The 22,236-nt window shown below is 39.7% G+C and overlaps 1 long non-coding RNA gene across 1 annotated transcript in view; it reads left to right on the top strand.

The window, feature by feature from the left end:
• The window catches only part of LOC116493957, a 100,332-nt gene extending 84,446 nt beyond the window's left edge, over positions 1-15,886 (top strand). Inside the window, exon 4 of the long non-coding RNA XR_004253815.1 lies at positions 15,812-15,886. This is a non-coding gene — a long non-coding RNA (uncharacterized LOC116493957). The remainder of the gene's footprint in view (positions 1-15,811) is intronic.
• The last annotated feature ends 6,350 nt before the right edge of the window (positions 15,887-22,236 follow it).

Below are 22,236 nucleotides of genomic sequence, written 5' to 3'. Positions count from 1 at the left end.
TACAGATTTAGGTTTTAGATCCTCAGCGAGCGCATGATGGTGTAAGCTCCAAGCTTGATGAAACGATGCTGATTTACATGTGCCGAGGGCCTCTGGGCTGATTCTTGCTTATGTGGTAGGCTGCTTGCAGTCAGTTCGGTGGATGATTAACCTCTTCTATCTCTTTAAATAGCAATTGTATCTGGAAAAAAGATTGTGTCAAGGAAAGTAGTCATTTTACATACGAATTCTGTTTAGTGTTCTTTTGCTTAAATACTAGTTTCAAGAAGGGAAGACGAGAAGGAAGATTTTGCTGAGGATGGAAGACTGTGTGCTGCCAGTGTTATCGTGGTAGGGCACAGCTTCCTGCTCCTCACAGCAGCCAGAACGAGAGGAGGTCCTGCACCCTTCCCTTACTCCCCATCCGTGTGCTCTGAGTGGCTTCCCTGGTCAGCAGTGATGATTGTTTGACCCTGCAGTGATTCAGTTCAGAGATTTAACCTGTCAGGAAACTCAATCTCCCCTCCTTGGTTGAATAGTTCCATGCTAGTTTTGCTTCCTGAATTCACTCCTTTTATTGTCAGATGAACGCCAGTGACCCTGTGTCAGGCTGTATAATAGGTAAGTGTAGGATGGCATCATTTGAAGACACATTAACTGTCATAAACTCAAGCCTGCAATCAAAGATCACAGCAAACCTTTAATTATTTAGGAAACATCACTGATGTAATCAATACAACTTACAAAAACAAATGTTTAACTCTAATTCATTGCCTCTTAAGTGGATACATATGCATGAACACATGCATGCGTGACATGCATACATATGCACACACGTGTATATATATATATACATATGTATATATATACACACATAAAATCAAGCTTATGTTCTTTGAAGTTTGGCCAACTTTTCAGTGTGGTTGCAACATTCATGTGTATAAAGGCATGTCCGCAGGGCCTATTGCAGGGTATGTGTTCTCAAAGGACTCAGAAGGTTAATGGATGTGATAACAAAGCAAGTTTTTTCAGTTTTGCACAATCGTATTCCTTAAGATCAAGTCTGTAAATTAAGACCTAAACCTACATATTGAAGGCTGGATCCTGCAAGCTAGGCATGCTGGCTCCAATCCAGTAGAGCACTTAAATATGTGTTTTAACATTTGGTGCATGACTTGTTATGGTATGACTTCAAAGAGATTTCTTTCGCTTAAAATTAAGCACGTGCTTAAACACTGTGATATGTATTTGAATAAGCCATGTACAAATGGCTGAGGCACTGCCAAAGAGCAACACCTTGTTTCTTCACTGAGCAAATGTAATCATGAAGAAACAAAACAAAACAAAACAAAAAAAAAGAAGACTCCACCTTTTCTAAATAGTGTTTCCATTGTTGTTTTGTGTCCAATTTGCACAGGAACATAGATATTCACACTTCTTTCCAAACCTTTAAACACTTGGAGAAATGTGCTTGACAGAGCTGTAACACTGAGGTCAGGGGAGGGGTTCCCTTCTTCTTTCTGCTCTCAGCACTGGCTGCCTCCCTTTCAATGCCTTGATTCAATGTGCACATTTACAACGTGTTCCTTTGCCACAGATAGATAAAATCGTGGCAATTCCTCCCAGCATGTACTGAAACATCTGGCATGGCTGTTGGTATGTGAAGGTGTATTCCCAAGTTGCAAGGCACATGCAAGTTATGCTCAACCACTGCTTGCATCCAGGTTTGCCCTTCTGTGAGTCTGGTTTTATTAGCATGGCGATTACATACTTTAATACTTGATTTGCATGGGATTAAGATGCATGCTTGTAAAATGCATTCTGTTTCTAAACAACATAATTCCTGAAAAGGGCTTAGAAGCATCTGAAAATAATGTGTTTCACACCAATTGAAATGTTTGCTGAAATGCAGAAAATTGGAAGTTATTCTCCACAGTTCACTGTTTTGTTCAGTTTTTGGAAGAAATTGTCCTTAAGGTAAAAGGCTTTTTACCATTCATGCCAGAAACAGAAAATAAAATAAATGGAAGACACAGAAATACCCTGCTAATCAGGGCATCTTCCCTTCATTTTGTAAGTTTTTAAAGTCTTTTTAAGTCTTTTGGAGATCTGAATTTTGTTTGAGTCTTAGACTTGCTGTTGTTAATAGCCAGTGCTGTTAAGCAACCAGATTTCTCAAAATTAAAAAAGCTTTTTCATTAGCAAAAAGGTACCCTGCAGTTGTGCATTTAGGCACCATGTGCAGTTTGGGGAAAACTAATCCAGAAAAAAACAAGTTGACATCATTTTTGCAGACAGTAAAATTAGTGTTATGTTATTTTAAAATGCACCCCAAGTCACAGCAATCTGCTGTGTTTCAGGGCACACTGCCTCCTCCAAAATCATGCTTATCTTTAAATTTTCCTTTCATAAACAGTTGGCAAATATGACATCAATTTAAGCTATAATGACCACATTTAATTTTCATTTTAAATTTATTCTGTTACTATATATTGGTATCCTGGTTGATGCCAAGTCAGCCAGCCACAGGTCTGGTTTTCATTTATGCATTGAACTTCTTTAGGTTAGACATGCTCAAGAGTCCTGGTGTAATGCATAACCCTAATTATAACTTAGAATTAAGCTACTGCTGACTGCAGCATTTTAGGCAGGGGAATCAAAGAATGTATCTAATGAAAAAAACACAGCTCCACCCCTCACTAGTGCCTTATCTTTAAACATTTTTTTATGTTACTTTTTTTTTTTTTTTTTTTTAGATTGAGTGCATAATACGGCTATAAAAGAGCAGTTTAGATAATATAGTCAGCCTGTTAGTTTATATATGTCTACTCTGAGCTTAAGGGCTTTCTCTTTACTTTGAATTGGGCCTTACTTCTTATTAAAACGCTACAAGCTTTTAAGAGATTGTAGTATCACAGACCAGTGATAGCTCAACGTACTAATATATCATTATGTTGGACCTATGTCTGTGCACTATAAAATCACATTACTGCTTAAGCTGGTTGAAATATTTTAGTAAAATGCTTGGTCTTCAATCAGAAATGCCTTTTCAACCATGTAGAACTTTGAGGGGGAAATTCCTAGAATATTCCAACAGATTTTTTTTTTTTTTTTTTTTTTAATGGCAAGGCTATATAAATCCAAGTCAAAACACTACTCAGTGTATTGAAGATAAAAATCCTGGGTTTTCCTCACATTTTTTATATCAATGAAAATATTTTTAAGGTCAAGGTTTGTGATCGAGCATATTTCATACATTGGATTGACTTGGTGGCAACTGCATGGAGAGGAATGGTAGGGTGGTATCATCTGGGTCACTACTCCCAGAACAACTCCATTCCTCTTAATAGAAGCAGGCTTTTTAGAGGGGGAGATGATTAATTCAGAACTGATGAGCCACGCTTCATGGGTCAGAAGAAAATGTGGCCTGGGGAGATGCCACAGTCATGAAAAGGAGATGAAGAAGAAGACTGATGAGCTGGGAGGAGCATCAGGCTCCAGTGGGACTCCAGGACATGGTGCCTAGAGCTTGAGTCAGTAGCAGAGATCAGAGCAGCATCACAGGGGGACACCCTGTAGTAATTTGCACACAATTTCCATATGAAATAGAGAGCAAGTGAAAGTCACTGAGAGGTACCTTTGTGCACCTGCTTCTCTGCTTTCCCTTTGCTTACAGCTCCTGTGTGCTGCTGTGGTGCCAAGGAACCACTGTCCCCCTCTCCTTCAGGAACACTTGCAGACGCTGCCCCTAATTCTGCTCGTTTTCCCTGGCTCCACAGAAGGGCAACACTGCTATTTCCTTAGAATTAGTCCAGACAAATGCTGGGCTGTGTGGTTGGAGATGATGATCCTTTGCCACTGAAATATGAGACTTTGTGTGTTAGTTCCTGTAATGGTTCTTATGCTTGACTGCCATCCGTAGGAGGCTAGTCAGTAAGAGTTATGCTCTGTGTGATAAAATACTAATGTTTTTCTTCTTTGGGAACAGAAAAATGAAAGAATTCTGGGCTTGTACCAGCATTCCACTTGTTCTGCGTGGGCATTTAGCAGTACTGCCAGGAGTTGGTAAGATTTACAGCCCTGGTGTAAATGAAAGTAGACAGAAGCAATGGAGAAACAGGCTGCACAAGCCTGGGGGCTTGTCCGTGCACAATAGTAGCATCGGTTCAGCTGCAAAATCCATTTAGCTAAACCAGTGTATGTCTGTGATTGGACACACTTAAATTGGTTTATAACCAGCTTACATCAAATTAGTTTAAATCAGGAAGTTACCATAATAGCTGCATCAACCACTAATTGTCTAATTTTTGGATAAGATGGTTGCAAACCAATAGCCTTGCTTCCACACATTTTGCACCACTTTAGATCAATTTAAAAACTGTTAAGCTTGTGTAACTTTTGTACATAGGCCAGCCCTAAAGCCCAAAGTTTGGGAGAGCTGGGCTGAGGAATGCACGGGGGCTCTCTGATAGCTGGGGGCTGCAGCACATTCTCTTGAAGCTGGTGGGAAAGAAGACTAGAGGTGCTTTAAAGCAAGAATGGGATACAAGGCATTCACTTCCCAGAAGGATTAATTGCTCTATATGAAGAAAAAATACTAGGTAATGAAGTTCTGGGGGTCTTAGGGGTTTTAGCAAGCCGTGTTCACAAGCATGGGGAGCTCACACACAAGTTCTCCAAGAGCTGCCCAAGCCAGCGGGGTTCCTGCTGCAATGACCGTGAGCTGGAGCAGCCTTGAGCTTCTCTAGGTTTAATCAAAGAATAACAGCCCCCAGCAGGCAAGGAGGGACATGTTCCAGCTCCCAAGCCACTCAGGAATGAGCAGGAACAGGAAACATTGCTGAACTTTTAATATATGTTAATGGCGTTTCAGAGACTTTTGGAAAGGCGAGAAACTCAGGACCAAAAAGGCAGGCGGCTTGAAAGCATGACATTGTGGAAATGAAGTCAACAGGAGAGTGACACTGCACATGGGGTTATCTCAACATTTCTGCAACTAAAAATGGGCTGGATTGTTTTCCAAAACGAGCTTTTGCAGAGCAGAGAGAAAGCCTCTGATTTCAAGGGTTCCTAAAATACTTTTGGAATGAAACTCTCTGAAATGTTCTGTGGGTGTTGAGCGCTGCAGTACTCAGTAGTACTCAAGCTCTGAGTTCACACCATTAAAGCTTTGTCGACAGTATTGAAAGCAGTCCTCTAACACTCTGAAGCAAGCTCAAGAGGCTGTATTTATGTTCTCAGGCTGACTTTAGGGCTGTTGCTGGCAAGCTGTCAATAAAGAAACTTATTAGGCAGGGAGACAGCTTGGAATCGAGAGTTGTTTAAGCCGTTCTCTTATGAATGGGACACAAAGGTGAACAGAATGAACTTGCTGCTTGTTTAGCAAACGGCAACACAACGTAGCTGTTTTATCAAGGTAACTCTGTTCTGAATGCCCAGCAGTACATGTGCCAGAGAGCTTTGTCATCTGAAATACTCCTTCTCTGCTCTGCAAGTATATTTGCTATAAAATTTTTTTTTTTTTTTAATTCCTTTTTTTTTTTTTTTTTTCTTTTTTTTAAGAAATAGAAGGAAATATCATTTTTCTGTTCTTCCGTCTTACATTTCGTTTCTTGAATGTTTGGGAGAGCGAGGCAGCACTGTTTTCCCAGCAGTAGAAAAGATAATGATGCATTTCACATGAATGAGGCTTATGATATTTTCATACTTCATAAAAGTGGGTTGAGATGCTGTGGTGAGGAGTATCATACCCACCAGGTAATCCTAATGGACTTGAGAGCAATGAATTTTGGAATAATGCTTCCGTTAAAGTTTAACTTGCAGAGAAATAGAAATAGCTTTGAGAAACAGTGTGAATTTGATGTCCAAAGGAAAAATAGTGCTTAGAGAAAGGAACGGTCTTCTTCTGTAAGAAATACATTTCTTCCAGTATGTAAGCCGTCCTTAAGGACTGAAGTGGTCCAAGTGAAGAACGTGTGAAAAAGAAAATGAATGGAAAAGGAATGGACCTCTAAGGGGTCTGACTAAAAACTAAATCACAGTTTTTTGGGAACATTTCCTTCACTCCAGATGGTTGTGTTGGGCTAAGGGGAACTTGTGATAAAACCAAGGCGAGCAACTAGCTTACCATTTTTCATATTGTGGTGCAAACCCAAGTTACAGCTACAGCACTTGATTTATAGCTGGTACCCTATTTATAAGAGAAGGCTGGCTTTCCAAAAGCCCTCTTAGTGTAAGTTTTAGTCAGCTTTAAGAAGGACAGGAGATCTGGTTATAGACATACCGTGTCTGGATCACAGTCATGGGGATTCGTTTTGTTTCAGATTTCACTAGCTCCAGCAGGGAGTCCACCCTCCTCAGTTAATACTGGGAATGGTCTTGGCCCCCTTTGTTTGCCGTGCGAGGGCTGGTTGCCAATGCGCAGTACTAAAGTCACATTTTCACTTGCATTCTGGGCAATACCTCCCACATTTTGGACTCTGCAGTACTCAGTGTAAATGGTTCCTTAGAGCTACTTTGGCAGCCAAAAAGAGCAATATTGTATTTAAGTTCTGGCACTGCCACTTGCTGTATTGTCAACACAGCTGTAGCAGACCTCCAGGTCTGGATATATCTGGCTAAAGCAGAAGATCACTACATTTCAGGATGGGACTCCATGTAATCCATGCCATGCAAGATCTGGTCTGGGGCAGCCAAGCAGAAATGTCACTCCTTTCTGCCAAAGGCATTTCAGCAATGAATTCAACATTGTTCTGGAGGAAAGGGGGGACAGAGGTGAATCCCTGGAGAAGCTCACCTTTGTAGGGCATGAGACCTTCTTCCAGTAGGGTCTACCAGAAAGGTCTGCTGTGGACAATTAAAACTTTATTTTCTTAAAAGAGCAAAAATATTTGTTCTTTGGAGTCATAACAGACTTTAGGTGAATGTATTTGGGCCAGAAATATCCCCTTCTCGTAAAAAAAATGGTAGAAAGGGAGAATAATTAGAAGTGGGTAGTCTTGTGGTTACTATAAGCATACTGGTAGTCTTCCACATTACCTGTCAGGATAAAGATATCTCCGTTGTTTGCCAGCCTCCAACTGATTAGCAACCAGATACCCAATTTATATAATGGCAAGTTTACTTCTTTGTCAAGCAATTTATGAGAGAGTTTAAATAATTTAAAAGAGGAATTTTTGACAATAGCTTCAAGCTCATCTAAGTGTGATGTGCCCTGGAAACATTTATAAATGTGCACCAGCCCTGCCTCCAGCAACACGTTTCTGCTTCCTCCTTCAGGCAGACACGGATGCCCATGGGGCCATGCAGTGCGATATATCAGGGCACTGCCGCGGTTGAGATCTAATTGTGGATCTCTCTCTTTTTTTTTTTTTTTTTTTACTGTGCACAAAGGTGGTGGTGCAAACATGTTGGAGGCCTGGGAACCACTCGTTTTAGCAGCAGTAACCTTTATTCACCTTGACTTGGATCGTGTCCCTACCACAACATTAATAAACCAGCATACTCAAAGCAAGAAAGTAGTATAAAAAAGTACAGAGCATGTTTGCTACCGAGCTTTGACATTTGCTTTCCTAGTGGTGCCACCATGGTAGTAGATCTGATTTCCGTCCAAAATGAGTATTTGAGAATTCATCTTCTAGGCAAAAAGGGCCACAGCTTTCAAGAGCGCTTTCTGCCCCCAGAAGCCATCCAGGATTATTTATGCTGATCCCCAGTAAATTCAAACAGACATGAGAAATCCCTTGAACACGGGAGTTTCCAGGAAGAATGTCTCCCTTGGCTTAGCTTGGCATGGGCGGTGGCAGGCACTGTAATATACTGATGCTGACACTGTTGAAAGTTCCTTAGGGGTCCGCTTTAAAATACAATGCACCACATGTGAGAAATTTGTTCGCTGGTTTAAAAAGTACTGTACTGTTGGCAGTGGGGAAAAAATGAGTACAGGCAAGTAAAGCTCCATCACGCTACTGCGATAAAGGGAGACCGTGGAGCTCCACTCCTTGCTGGGCTGCACTGCATACAGCTTCCAAGTGCCTCCTGGTTCCCAGAGCAAACTGTCCCTTGGGGCACTGCCAGGGTAAGGGACCCTTGCAGATGAAGCCAAGCTGTCATACAGGGATGCTGATGGGGTTGCAGATGCCTAGCCACCAGAGCATGGTGATTTGGGGCAGCAAAGATACTGGAGCTGAAGTGTGCTGGAAATAAATCAGCCATCTACGTGGGCCCACCTGTCTGGTGCCTAACGAGAAGAAACAGGCTGAAAGAGTCCAGTGAGCCTGCTTGCTGTTCTTTAAGATTATTTTTTCCTTTGGAACAAACTATGGTGTATTAAAGTTTCTCTTTATTGTGTCAAGGAGTGACAGAGACTGACTGTAAATTGCACGGCAGAGCACCCTCTGCCTCATGAATCATCTGCTGTAATACTTCAGGAATGGACAAGCCAGAGAGGTACTGCAAGAAACGGGCATTTCTTGTGTTGTTCTCATACTTCCTGGCGTACTCGGCCATGTGAATCTGCCCTCCTGAAATCCATAAAACCCGCAAGCAGGCTCTCAAACATTTAATTTGAAAGATCTCTGTTTAAATCATTTTTGACTTGTGCCAGGACAAGCCTGTCCTCCAGTTAATTACGCTCTAAGCACATAGAGAGCTAGTGAAAACAGTCGCTTCATAACCATTTTCTTTTTGTAAATTCAACATACTTAGATGTGCATCATTTAATCATAATACAGCCATATGCATGCAGCATAGCTTTTCTGGAAACCAGAATTAGCTAGAAGACATTTGGGTCTATTGTTGGAACGTGCATGTATGGGGAAAAGCTCTTTGAGCACTCCAAATGGGTTTGAGCTCCCAGGCCTTGTAGGAGTGGAGGAAAGTTCACGTCAGGAATGCTCCTCAGCTCTGCACTGGCTGCACTGCACCAAATATATACTCGACGCAGTTTTAAAGTAAAGTTCACTGCCTGGTGGGGCTGTTAACTTGCACTAGCTGCTAAAAGAGGGACTAAGCTGCTGGATGTAGGGGAAAGATTAATCTAATTTATGGGCAATTTTGGGGGTGTGTACACCTGGTCCACAAAGAGTTGCTTTAGTTGTTTCAACATGATTCTGAAGTAGAGCAGAGGAACATTGCTTCATTAGATAGTTTTGTGTTTTGCAGATATTAAAAAAATATAGTAAACAATGAAATTCAAACATATTTGCATAGCTAGGCAGTGCTTTAATTTGTGTGTTGGTCTAAGTATATCTCTGGGTTCCTTGAAAGATCTGGGGAAGGCATGTGCTCAAGTCGGTGTCTTAAAAATGATTAGTGAACAGCCTCAGAAATTGTTACATCCAGAGGGGATCACTGTGGCATCCTCGCCAGAAGCTCTGGGGCTGCATGCTGAGCTTGCAGTTGTGTTTTGCTGCAGTCACAGGGGCTTTATCCCAGCGGAAGCAGTGTCTGAGTCAGTCCAGCATCTTCTGGTGCTCTTTGATACCCAGATGAGCTTCTCTGCCAAAATCCCAACTGATGGAGGGAGAGGATGGTCAAACCATAGGGCATTCAAAGAAGTTCCTGAAAAGCTTTGGGCAAGCTTAAAAAAAATAAAAATAATAATAATCTGGATAGATATCCTGCTGCCATCCCACTTTCCTGGATTAAAGCTGTCAAAACTTGCCGAGAAAACTTTGAAGAGAATTTACCAATATGGGTTTAGTTTCCACAATGCTCATTACTAAAAGGGCAGATACTCCAAATGTTACTTGGCTGAAACTATTAATTAATGGGTGCATACAGAACTCTCTGTGGCTATAGAGTTGCAACATAAATTTGCAGAGGAAATAAACATGAAAGGCTGCAGCCCATCTTGCAGCCAGCTGTTGGCCACCAGCTGAATACTCCCTCAGAGGGCTAATGTGGAACATACCTTGGTAAGATTAAAAGCCATACTTTTGGGATCCCTTCATTTGGGTGGGATTCTATTAATTTTTACAGTAATTCTTGGCCTAGCAATCAGTTCAAGAGACTTAGTCATTTTTCCTCTGGCCACTGTGGCTTTTTGTCATCCCAACAGCCTCCATCCTGCTCTGGGTCTCGTGTATGGTGCCAGACGCACGCAGCTCCAGCACCCACAGTTGGTGACAGCTGAGGCTCCCTTAAGCGAAGAAGGGAAAAGAAGTGAGTGAAGGACAGGAGGATGATGAGGAAAAGGAAGATAGTGAGAAAAGAAGGGAGAGCAGCTGGGGAAGGGAAGCTGACTGCAAATGCGTTTATCCTTCCCTGGGAAGTTCAGTGCAGGAGCAGCTCCAGGAAGGAGTGCTGCTAGCTGGTGCTACCTGGCCTAGGTCTAGCTTGCTGTTGTGCTGACAGATATTGGGAAACAAACCCCCCTCTCTCTTACCAGTGCTCCTGAATATCGATTCCTAATCCCACGACCTGGCCATTATTTGAAACTCAAGCTTGCCGCAAAGGGGAGTGGTAAAACACAGGTCAAGGACAAGCTTGCCTTCCATGCCTGCAGCGACTTAGCAAGTGCTTTGTGAAAGCCATTTTGCCATGAATGGATGAAAAAAAAAAAGCATATTCAGCATGAATAAAACATGACAGCGATGTGCTAGCAAACCGTGATCTATTTTGACTGTGATAACAGCGTAAACCTCAATGGGTGAGGACAAGATCACAGCACACTGAAACTCTGAAGTCAGCTCAACGTGAGCACGGCCCACTCGAACTTCACTACCGCTCCTGCAACGCGCTGTGACTGTGATGTGTGTGCAGCGAGAGCAAAGTGACATGAGCATGGAGTGACAGCCATGCCAGGAAGGATTCGGTGCTCGCTGCTTGTGGCCAGTTAGCTGTGTGAATGCGAAATGTACGGGGCAGTTTGCGAAGAGCTGGTAGTAATCATTTGTGTGAATGGTTTTGACTGAAGAGCATTTGGTTCTGAGTATACGACACAGATTTCTCCTGTAGCAAGCCTCCCTAAACATTCAGTTACCACAGCTGTTGGCTGGAAGATTCACGCTATTTAAAGGGCCTTCTGATGTCTGATGCTGCCCCTCTTTGTCTTGGCTTAATACCGCACAGACCAGTGACAGATTATAAACTGAGATACATATGAAGATCGATATAATATAAAGATCAACATGTCCTTGAGTTTAGTGCACATAATTTCATAGGGAAGTGTTTTTTCCCCTCTCCATTTAGCTTGATTATTCAAGAGTTCTTTAACCATTACAACAGAAGCCTTTTCAGAAGAAGAGCATTTTTCTTTCACCCTAGTTGCTATGAGAACATGAATCATCTCTTTAGCACAATAGCAACAACTGTAGTGCTTAAGTGCATCCACTGATTTTTTACTGTTTGTTCTTTGCTCTCAACAAGATAAGCTGTTGTTATTTCTTTCTTCTTGAACAAGCGTAACATGATTGCTGAAGTAGTAGGAATAATTGGACCAAATAGTGAGGCAGTTAATGTAAACAGAAAGAATTCATCTCTTTCAAGTACAGTAAATTGTCCTCCAAAAATATGGAAATCTTGTCTATTTCTTGTTGTGCCCTAGAGCAAATTTTGTTGAGTTTGTTGTCACATCATTATTTTCGGACTCTGTGAAATTGCTAATGAGGAACAGGCTGCTTTCATTGGAGCAGTTGTGTGTGTTTAGGGCTGTGATGAGATGTATATGGACCGGGGCTAAATCACTGGCAGAGGGAAAGTTAATGTTCTCCTTGAACTAAACATCTACCACAGGTGGCAGTTGTCTCTAAAATTGTTGCCAGGGAGCCCAGTTGTGTGAAGATGGAGCTGGCTTCAGCTGCACTGAATTTAGTTTCTGAGTGAGCAGTTATAAACCAAGTAATGGGGGGTGTGAGGCTTTTTTGGATGGCTGAGGTAGGCATGAACACTGCCCTGGAGGAAGAGAATGCCAAGAACCCTTTTGCTTGATCCTTAAGACCATGAGCTGTTGCTTTAGATGACCTTGGGAATTGTAAGCATGTTTTTAAATTTCTTAAATAACTAGTAAAATTAGTTATTCTGTCTGTGAGAGTGAGAATTCCTGAGTGTCATTTGTATGTTCCTTTTCAGGCTACTCTTTCCTTTGCTCTGTACTCAGTGTTAAGGACAATATTTTCACAGTAATTACTTTTGGTGAGTAAAATGGCTCCTTCAGAGAAGTCTCCTTGAAGAGAGAAGGCTGGTGGACTTATTTCACCAGCCTTTAGATTCTATTTTAGTAGTGTCTTGGGGTTGGCTAACTGCTCCTTACTTTCCTAAAGCCTACCTTTGAAGTTCTTGCTCTCTAACTACAAAGATGTTTGTGGAAATCAATGCCGGTCATAGATGAGAGATAGTGAAGATGAAACTTCTCCTATATGGGAAGGGAGAAGGTGTTGTGAGAAGCTTGTGAAAGCACTTGAATGATTTGAGGCCAGGGGCCCATGCTAGGACTTATGTGCTTAACTTAAAAAGGAGCTTTGGTTCCATACTCCTTTGGCACCTGTGGTTTGTGTAATCTATTGTGCCTCTTAAAGATAAGAATAAATGCTAAGTGAATATGTTTAGACAGGTGAGATGTCTAATGATCATTTGAGACAATTTTCCCAACAGCACTTTTAGATTTTAATTATTTATGGACCTGTAAGTACATCCTATGCACTGCTGTAGTATGTGGGAAATACAACACGGAAAAAAAAAAGGCTTATAATTCAAACAGTATTTCTAATAGTGTCAAATTATTATGCCAATAAAACATGTAAAATCTCTTCAAGATCAAACAGACATTTGATGTGGTGATTCTGATTTGGAAGGGAGAAAAAAGATTGCTATCTGGTACTTCTAGCTTGGAGTAGATGAAAGCAATGGCTCTGACCTTGGCTAAAGTAAATTAATACAACTCCATTGACTCTAGGGAAACAACATGGATTTATACCAAGTGATGGATCTGTTCTTACTACTTGATGATAAAATCTAGAGATTAGGCGTCTTCATCAATTTTTGTCTGAGAACTAAAGAAAGAAAAGATAATGGGGCTATGAGCAGGGGTATGATTCAGTATTATTCTGATCTTAAACATCTAACCTCAGGGCGAAGAGGTCTGAATACTTGTTGTGGATCTTCCTTGGGTCTGATGAACTGTTTTAACCATTGTACTTAGCTGTTTGCACCTAGTATTATACTGAACAAAACAAAGATTATAAGCAATTAAACAAAGGAATAGTATTACAAGGACTTTTGTTTAGAGTGTCTCATTAATTTGTATTATGGTGTTAATGTAGGGTAATCCTCCAACATTATTTAAACATAAAAATACCTAGGTAATCTGGTAGACCACACTAAGCTTCTTATCACTGTTTTTGGATACTTCCTGCAAATAACTGGGAACTGGTTAAGCTATATTTAAAATGGCATATTTCCCCATTTTAATAAGTCTTGAGTCCTCTATTGCTTCAATAGCAAGAAAACAGAGGCGATCAATGATTATTAAGAGAAATAAAGCCTTAAAGGTATACAGTAAGAAATTACTATGGTGTGATAGTGAAATTTGGGGGAAATTAACTAGATTTTGATGATTTAATGATTTGTTTGAGTTGACCTCAAATGTAGAATCATAATAAACTGTATAGATATCTTAGTAAATTCTGGCATTGTTATGCCTGAGTGATTTCTCACCACTATTTACTGTCAGGAGTATATATGTTTTGTTCTCTGATTTAGTGAAAACGAGGTTTTGGGAACTCTGTATATTGCTTTGGGTGTGGCCCTTGTTACATCTCATTGAACTGAATGGTAAAACTTCAGCTAGATTTCAAGGAACTGGGGTAGGTCTTGATTGTCCTCTTCACAAGTAAAGTTCTTGGGGCAGGCCATGCTTTATACAGCTATACAGAAATCTTTGTATTTTGTAGGCAAGGATTGTTTCACAAAACTGTGACAGCCTTTCCTTATGGCACATGAATATCTAAATGGCTGCTATAAAATATTTTAAGGAAAATGTGAAGTCCTACAATTACTTTGTTTTATAAATGCGTAGTGACTTCCATCATTTAAGATCTTTTTTTAAAAAAAAAAAAAACAAAAAAAAAAAACAAAACTGTTTGAAATTACCATTAAGAACATTGTTTCAAGCCTGAGCTTGAATGGAGTGAATATTAACTGCCAGTAATTACCATTTTTTTCAGGAATTATGGCTTTAAATCATGGACATATGAAGTATCTAATATGTAGTTTATATATCTGGATCATTAGCAAAACAGGTATCTTTACTTTACATGTGAAATCTTACATGCAATCTTGGAGTGCTATTCTGTCCCCTCTTGTTTTCAGTTAATATCTCTTTGTATTTGAATGCTATTACCCATTACCCTGAGGTCTGACTAAAAAGAAACAAACATACACAAAAACAACAACAAATGCTTTGAGCTCTGCTGAAATACAAGGAATGGTTTTAATGTCAGTGTCTTGGATTGAGTCATGATTGCTTCTAGGTCTTCTGTGTCCTTTGTGAGAATTGGATATTCACCACTGACACAAGAACAAGTTCCTAAGACAGCAGAGCCCTTGGAGCCTTTGGGATACAGGTTCAAGCTTCACAATAAGTCTGATAGTTGATTTGAACCAGCTTTTCCCTACAAGGTCTGCTTGGTTTCTGAAAATGCTTTGTGCAAGAGCAAAAGGTAGAGAGTGGTACCTTTTCACCTCCTGACTCTGCAGTGCCCTTGTGGGTGGGTGCAGCCCCTGGTTTCGTGCAGAGCACAGCATCCAGCCACATGAGGCTGCAGAAGCAGCTTCTCCTGTCCTTCAGAAACCTAACACATGCTGAGCTCATTGCACATGGTTCTCATGTGATATCCCCATCTGAGCTAGAGAAGTGCAAAATGTCTTAAAGACTTCATAACAAAAATAAATCTTGCTGATTCTGATCCATTGAAACAAAAATTAACAAACTCATTATCAGCAGGATCTTCATTTGATTTTTTTGCCTTCCAACTTTTAAAGATGTGTTCATCTTTAAAATCCCCACATAACAGAGAACTCATTTTCCCACCCCTTGTATACAACATCATCAAGACATAGACTGTTTCTGGCCATCTGAGTATAATAATGAGGCAGCTGCGCACAGCTCACTTTGTTTGTACCTATTTGGGCTCAGACCTGTTGCAGTGTCCTCTGGATGAACCTTTCTCATCTCAGACCCTGCAATTTGATGTATGCTCCAAGCATTGGTTAAAGACCAAGTTTCAGCAGTTCATTTACTCTGTGTGAAATTTAGTGGATTTAAATCATCACCTTTTTGGTGAGACATGCTAGTTTGAAGCTCGGAGATCTTGTGGCTTTGTTTTTAAATAATGTCTGGGGTTGGGCTTCAGCCTTTGGCTTTCAGACCTGTCAGTGTGTTGCATGGACTTGCCAAGTAAATCAGTACAATTTATGCTATCATAAACCATTACATGTGGGATTTTTGTGAGAACAGAGTTGGAGAATTGCATGCATATATGTGTATATGTATAAGCAAAAATTGGACAAAGTGTATTGAATTGTTTGAATTAGTACTGGCCTATTTAAATGGCTTTCATGTATGCCTCTGTAGCTGCTTCTTTTAGTGTAATTGTCAGAAGGGGTTTTGTCCTACTCCAGATCTCGTGCTAATGTTTGAGTGCATCCTGTGCAGTAACCTTCAAGTGTAATTAAAGTTCATGTAACAATTCATTTTGTAGTGAAACTAATCCCCACCAAACTGTCTTTAAATCTAATATGAGGTTGCTTTTGCTTTTAAAACTGAAGGTTGGCTTTATCTATATGAAATCTGGTCGAGGTACTCAGTCCTGTTTTTCTGTTTTTCTTTCAGTGTTTGTCAGAATTGCCACATATTAGGATTGCTCTCGGCCAGCATGACAACCTGGGACCTCTGCCTGAGAAGTGTATTGAGGTAGGTGAAATCACTAAGAATTTCCACTGACCATTGCACTTTGCATGCAGCAAAAGCATTCTTATGCTGAAATAAATGAACTTACAAGATGTTAGCGTGGGATAACTATAGTTTTACTATGATATTGTCTGGTTTGTAAATTTTTATCCTACATATATGCATAACAACTTTAACCATATTATCACTACTGCACAAACTAGTGCTATAAAAACGCAACTGAAGCTGAACTTAAATATATGTATAAGTGCAAAGCACTTACCTTCTGTAACACAGTTGGGCTCATATGATAAAGATACATCCTTAATTTAGCTTGAGAAATCACCAGCCTCATTGTGTTGATGATATGACCTAAACTAATCTTCTGTCCAGAGTTTCAAAGATGAAAAAAAATCAGAAAACTAATCTAGCGCAATGCTGATACTGTGTGATGGTTGAGAGGTTGTAACATTATTTTAAAATATTATAATGTAGCTGGTGTGGGATTTTCTGTAATGCAACATCAGTCATCTGTTATTTGCTTCAGACTATATTTACATGGAAGAATAAGACTAAAAAATCCAGTGGGTTTGTTAGTAATCAAGGTACAGGTTATCATAAATGGTGGTAATGCTTTTCTGTTTCTATTTTTTTCCTGCTATTACAGGATTTTATGAAATATATAAGATATTTAGCAACATGAAACATAATGTAACCTGCCATTTTCTTTGATACTGCTTTTCACTTCACTAAATCAAATGAGAGTGCTGCAAGGTGCCCAGGCCTTTAATGTTGTTATAGAGTAGATTGCGTAAACTGAGTAAACTTTAAAGCTGGTCATATGCCCACCTTCCATCTACACACAAACACATCGGAACAGAAAATTCTGGACTAAGCACTGCAAGGGAATGCTGGTCTGTCTGCTGGTAAAGAAACTGTTGTGAAGATCAGTTAGTTCCAATCTCAATTAACTGGTTTAAAAAACCTCCCTTTCTTGGAGAGTTTTGGGGTCTGAAGCCTATCCTGTGCTCTAGAGTTGCTCACTGGCAGGTCTTCCTACTGCTGAGGAAGGAATTTGCTACTGAAGAATAGTCTGAAAATCTACTGGAAGGGGGTTGAAACCATCTGGCTTTGAAGCAGGAGAAAAGTTGAAGTGTTGTCAGTATGGGCATGAGTTGGTTTCCTGGAGTATAATTCTTGCTTTGAGAATCTGGGCTACAATTTAAATTTTCAAAAGTTTTCAAAGGCTGTTTTCTTTCTGTGCAAAGGGCTTCTTTTGTTATTATTTACCCAGTATATCCTGCTAAATATTTACATCTCTGTGATAGGTGCTGTATAGAAAAGTTGCAAAAGTTGCTCCAGACCTGGGGATTTTATGATACAGCCAGATAAGTGTGGTGTGAGAATGGAAGAAGGAAATAGCAAGAGCTTTAATAGAGTATTGGAGTGGAAGTACAAGTTCTGTTCTGTCTATAGGATATCTTGGACAAGCTTCCAGTACTGACATTTCTGCTGTAATCCACAGCTTGGCCACAATTGATTGCTGTAGTTTCCAGACTCATCCTGTGTTCATCATAGGAAACAAAACTACCAAGTTATTTTAAAGTAATAGCATGGCATTTGCAAGATTCCCAATTTTTCCAAATAGCATCTTGGGTGAACCACAAGAGATGCATCTTACAGGACCACAGTCTGCTCCAGCAAGCCTGGAGTAGCTCCACTGGCTTGAATGGAAAATTGAAAGGATCCAGGAACTCAATCTTTTTCCTTTTAAAGTCTTGGATACTTGCATTAAAATGGTGAAAGGGGAAAAATAAATTTTATAGTTGATGTGCAGATTGAGGATGTTAAGGAGATGGAAGACTGAAAACCATGTCCATAGCCTGTCTCGCAGGCAGTGTATTTTCCAGAGCTTAAGTGCTTGCTATTAAGAAGTTGTCATTCAGCAATGGTTACCACAGTATCAACAACTGAAATGCCACAGCTGATGTAGGAAATATAATAACTAGTTTTCACAGGAGTTTCGGGGTAGGAAATATATGTGCTGTCTCCAAAGACAGTCTTTTTAATGCCTATTTATATAGCAAGGTTCGTCTTCATGCTGTTACTAGCTCCAGATGTTACTTCCAGCAGGCCATGGCAAAACAGAATCCAAAGGATAAATGGGAAAGTAGGCAAATGAATTGATAGAAGGCACTTTTGCATAAACAGACTCATTCAGGAGCAAGATAGGCATATATAAAGTCTATTGTGTTTTTTAACTCAAAGATGGATACTTTTCTAAATGTTGCGATCCAACATTTTTAGGCTTTTGTGTGGAGAGGTTCAGATTTGTGTTGCCCTAATTCAATACTTGTAATGATCCTTCTGACTGTGGATGGTTACCCTCTTGTCATTGTGGGGTGTGTTAGTGGCTATGTAACATGAGTTTCTTAATAAATCAGTTAAGTTGGAGTCATGTTTTTAGTGACTGATCAAAGTGAATTAAATCTCAATCCACCACAACAGTGAAATTATCTGGAAAACATTCCACATCTTTGTGTCAAATCATTATTTTTCCATTTAATAACAAATGATTATTCACTCTTCACACATCAATTTGGTAGCATATGTATTCAAACGCTACTTCAAACAGAATAAAGTTCTTCCTTTCTTGTGCCATCCAACTTTTGCTTCCAGCGGTGTCTGGAGAAAACAATGGATGGGAAAAACACCAAATGTGACTAGCAAAATTTCAAACCTTGGAAACTGATTGAAAAGGGATATGGTACACAAACTATGACTATGGAGCAGGAGGGTAGTGTTTTTGGGAAGCCTGCCCAAAGTAAAAGTTTTATTCTGTGCTGAATTTCAAGGTTCCTTTTTTACTCGGATCTTTGTGGCTTTATTTCCTTTTGAAAAGGCAGAAATTCAATTTTCTGGTCCCCCAGCTTAGTTCTAAGATCTGAAAGTCTGAAAGATTTTCAGGCTACATGTGAAGACTCTATAAATCTACAATTGTACCACTGCAGCTAGGATTAGCCACATATATTACACCTTACCAAAACCTACTACAAACCAATTGTGGTCTAGTGGATAATTTCCATAACTGTAAAGATGAAGATTCAAAGGATTCCTGGCTTGTACAGATAAGAGGTTAAAATGCCATTCTGAAGATTACTACAATAATTAGATTCAGGTTTTCTGATGTGGCTGGGAGGAGACTTCAGGCTCTCTAACTTCATGTTCTTTCAGAAAGTTTCTAACAATGCTTTCTTCCAAAAGTGTTGGATGTTAAAATTCCCAACAATACTCACAAAATATGGCTCTTATGCTGAGCTTAATTGAATCTGGTTATTTATTATACAACATAAAATGTATTTATTACATGGGACGTGTTCAAGAACGTCTCCATTTACCATATGTTTTCCAAAGTGCTTTACACAGTGCAAATTGAAAAAGATAAATCTGCATAGTGAAACCACCAAGGGTCAGGTAGTCCAACCTGAGTCTTTAGAGCCAACCACAGACTAATTTTTCTCAAGATGCCTCAGATACTTACTGCTTACATTGGAAAAAGGGCAGCCTGAATTCTGCAGTTCTGCCTTCTGCAGTTCTTATTAATCTCTACAGTTTGTCAAGTATATTCACCCAGATTTTGCTCACTCATTTGCGCATGATTTTCCATTTCTTCCCCCCTCGTTTTTTAATTAGCTGTCAGTTGTCATTTGTTATAGTCAATGCCATTGTGGCATTGTCCAGTTGTATAAAAAGCACTATCTATTTACTGTCTGTTTGTTTTGACCACAGCATGTGAACGGCAGGGGAACTTGAGTGGCATAGTGTTTGGCTGAAACCAGGGTCTAGGAAACACGAAAAAGGTTTTGATAGTTCAGATTTTGCAAAGCTATTTACTGTTCTTGTGATCTTGCAATTCCTGGTGAGTCACCATGAATGTATGGTCTCACTCTGTTATGAATCCAAGACTATAAATATTAATAGTTCTTTAAATATTTTTTGTTCTTCCTTTATCTTGAAGACTAGTTAGGATGAATTTTTGAGTGAAGGGGAAGGAGGTGGTAACTATTTTGCTCTTTTGCAATAAGCTGTCCATGAAATCATACCAAACAGCTCCAGGATCTATTTAAAATCTATCCAGCCTTTTGTGTGTCTTGTGGTGGGTAACAATTCAAACTTCTGAGGCATTTTGTTTTAAGGACATTGTGAATGTCTTCCAATGTATTTGCACTTAGTTTTAAGACAGCGAGTCTTCCATATTTAGCAAATCCTTTTTTGTAAACACAAATTTGTCTGGTCAATTATGTCTGATTTTACATAAATGCACACGTGACCTGATTATTTCAACAATGCTTGAACTGGATGGAAGAAAAATCATATGCAAGGTCTGTCTTCTGTCTCACAATAAGGGTAGTCAGTTCCCAGTGAAGCCAATAAGAATGTGGAGATGGACATCCCAAATGTGATCACAACAGATAAAATCCTTTCCAGGTATTGATGCATCTTAGGTTAGATAAGCTTATTTAAATCTAAGGACTAAGCCTTGCTGAAAGTTGTCTATTAAGTTTTTATTTATGCTTGTACTAAAACTGTTACTTGGGTTAAAATATGCTTGTTATGTAGTTTAAAAAAAAAATCGTTGAACATTTGAGATGGATCCAGATGGAAATTTATCTGATGTTGTTGTAGCTGAAAATGGCACATTTCTTTGACCTGAAAAATCTTTAAGCTGTAACAGCTACTTCTGGTGAGTTTGATAATGTCTATTGAATTGGTAAACTTGTTTCCTAAACCAAAGACAAAGATGTTGGTGCCTGAAGTTTAATCATTCTCAAGTTTCCTCTTGTAATACTAAATTGTCTGCTCAGTACAGCTTCAGCTGAGCTGCTGACCTTGTGCTGTTGTCAGATGAACTTCAGATTGCAAAATCCATGTTTAGTTTTTGTTTTTCCACGCCACATGGTAACATCTCAGTGACATGGTAGTAGTTTTTGACTTGCAGCTACCGTAGCTTTGAGCAGTGGTGTTCTGGCCTCTGCATACTGTGGTGAGCCTCTTCCAGTCGCTGCTCAGAAAATAATTGTGCATCGAGGCAAAAAGGTCAGTTTTGTCCCTATGACCTGAGTGGGAAAGGCATGTGGCTTTAAGTCATGCTATGCTGCTAAGCAAACTTGTAGTTCTTTGCCATGGGGATTCTACTATCAGGAGAGTAACTTAAATTGCCTTAGAGAATATTTTCACATTCAATTTATAGAAACGGTTTAAGTTTTCTTTAATATAATTGTATCGATAAAACTTGCCTTGGATCAAGCCAAAACTGAAATATACTGCAGTTTAAACAGAGCAGGAATAAGTATCCCACACTGGGTTAATTTAATATTGCATTCAGATGTTCAGATGAATGATAGAGCAGATGGGACTGTGACCAATTCCTAACAAAATATAGACAGATGATACCTTTTTAGCATTTATTCTTAAGAGCTGTCAGGAGTGGCTAAGGATAATAGAAGCCCACTTTTACTCTTTTTCCTTAGAGTTAGGGTTACACTTCATATGCAATGCTCCCCCATAACTTCTCTGCTTACATTACTGAGTATCAACATTAATTTTACTCACTGCTAAGAAAAGCAATACTCCTTACTTTCTGGTGGGCTCAGGGGAGCAGCATAACTCTAGTCCATGGTTAAAATTCTGTTCTTTTACAGATCATAGAGAATGAACCTGTTTGGCAGTAGGGCAAGACATATATAAAAAGCTGCATCAGCTATTAGGAAAGCTTGGTAAATACTCTAGTGCTTATTGATCAAACATGTTTATACAAATAAGCTGTCATTTAAAATGGCTGTAATTTCTTTCTTGAAGATAAAATTAACCATATCCCAGATGTCCCTAATCCTTTTAGCTTTCCTCTCCTGGATTGCCACTAGAAGATAACCAACTGTTCTCTTTCTACTTCTCAAGTTTCCCAGACTAAATATCCTGAGGCAGCCACATCTGCAGTCCTATCTAATCATGGAATTGAGGGTGGGAATAACAGAACCAAATTAACAAAGAGCCATCATTAGGAAAGCCACTGATGGTCAACCATGATTGAAATTGGCCTGGTTTTCAGGCACATGCTAGTGTTTCAGAAGCACTGTACCTGGGACTAGTTCTCTTGCTGAAGGCTCACTTTAAATTTGCAAACATGGAGACACTTTGTAATGCCAACTGGAGTAAGGTAGGTAACGGCAAAGCCAATTTAGTAAAGTTTACATCAAGGAAATGATTAACAGAAAACAGAACAGCACCCAGAAAGTTGGATTTCCAGGCAAAACCACTGTCTAGAAGCAGGGGAAACAAAGCAGCTTTTTTGTCACTTTATAAAGTGG

The sequence above is a fragment of the Aythya fuligula genome, chromosome 12, assembly GCF_009819795.1.
Source record: "Aythya fuligula isolate bAytFul2 chromosome 12, bAytFul2.pri, whole genome shotgun sequence".
Taxonomy (NCBI): domain Eukaryota; kingdom Metazoa; phylum Chordata; class Aves; order Anseriformes; family Anatidae; genus Aythya; species Aythya fuligula.
The sequence above is the reverse complement of the archived record's forward strand: the minus strand, read 5'-3'. Positions and strand labels throughout refer to the sequence as shown.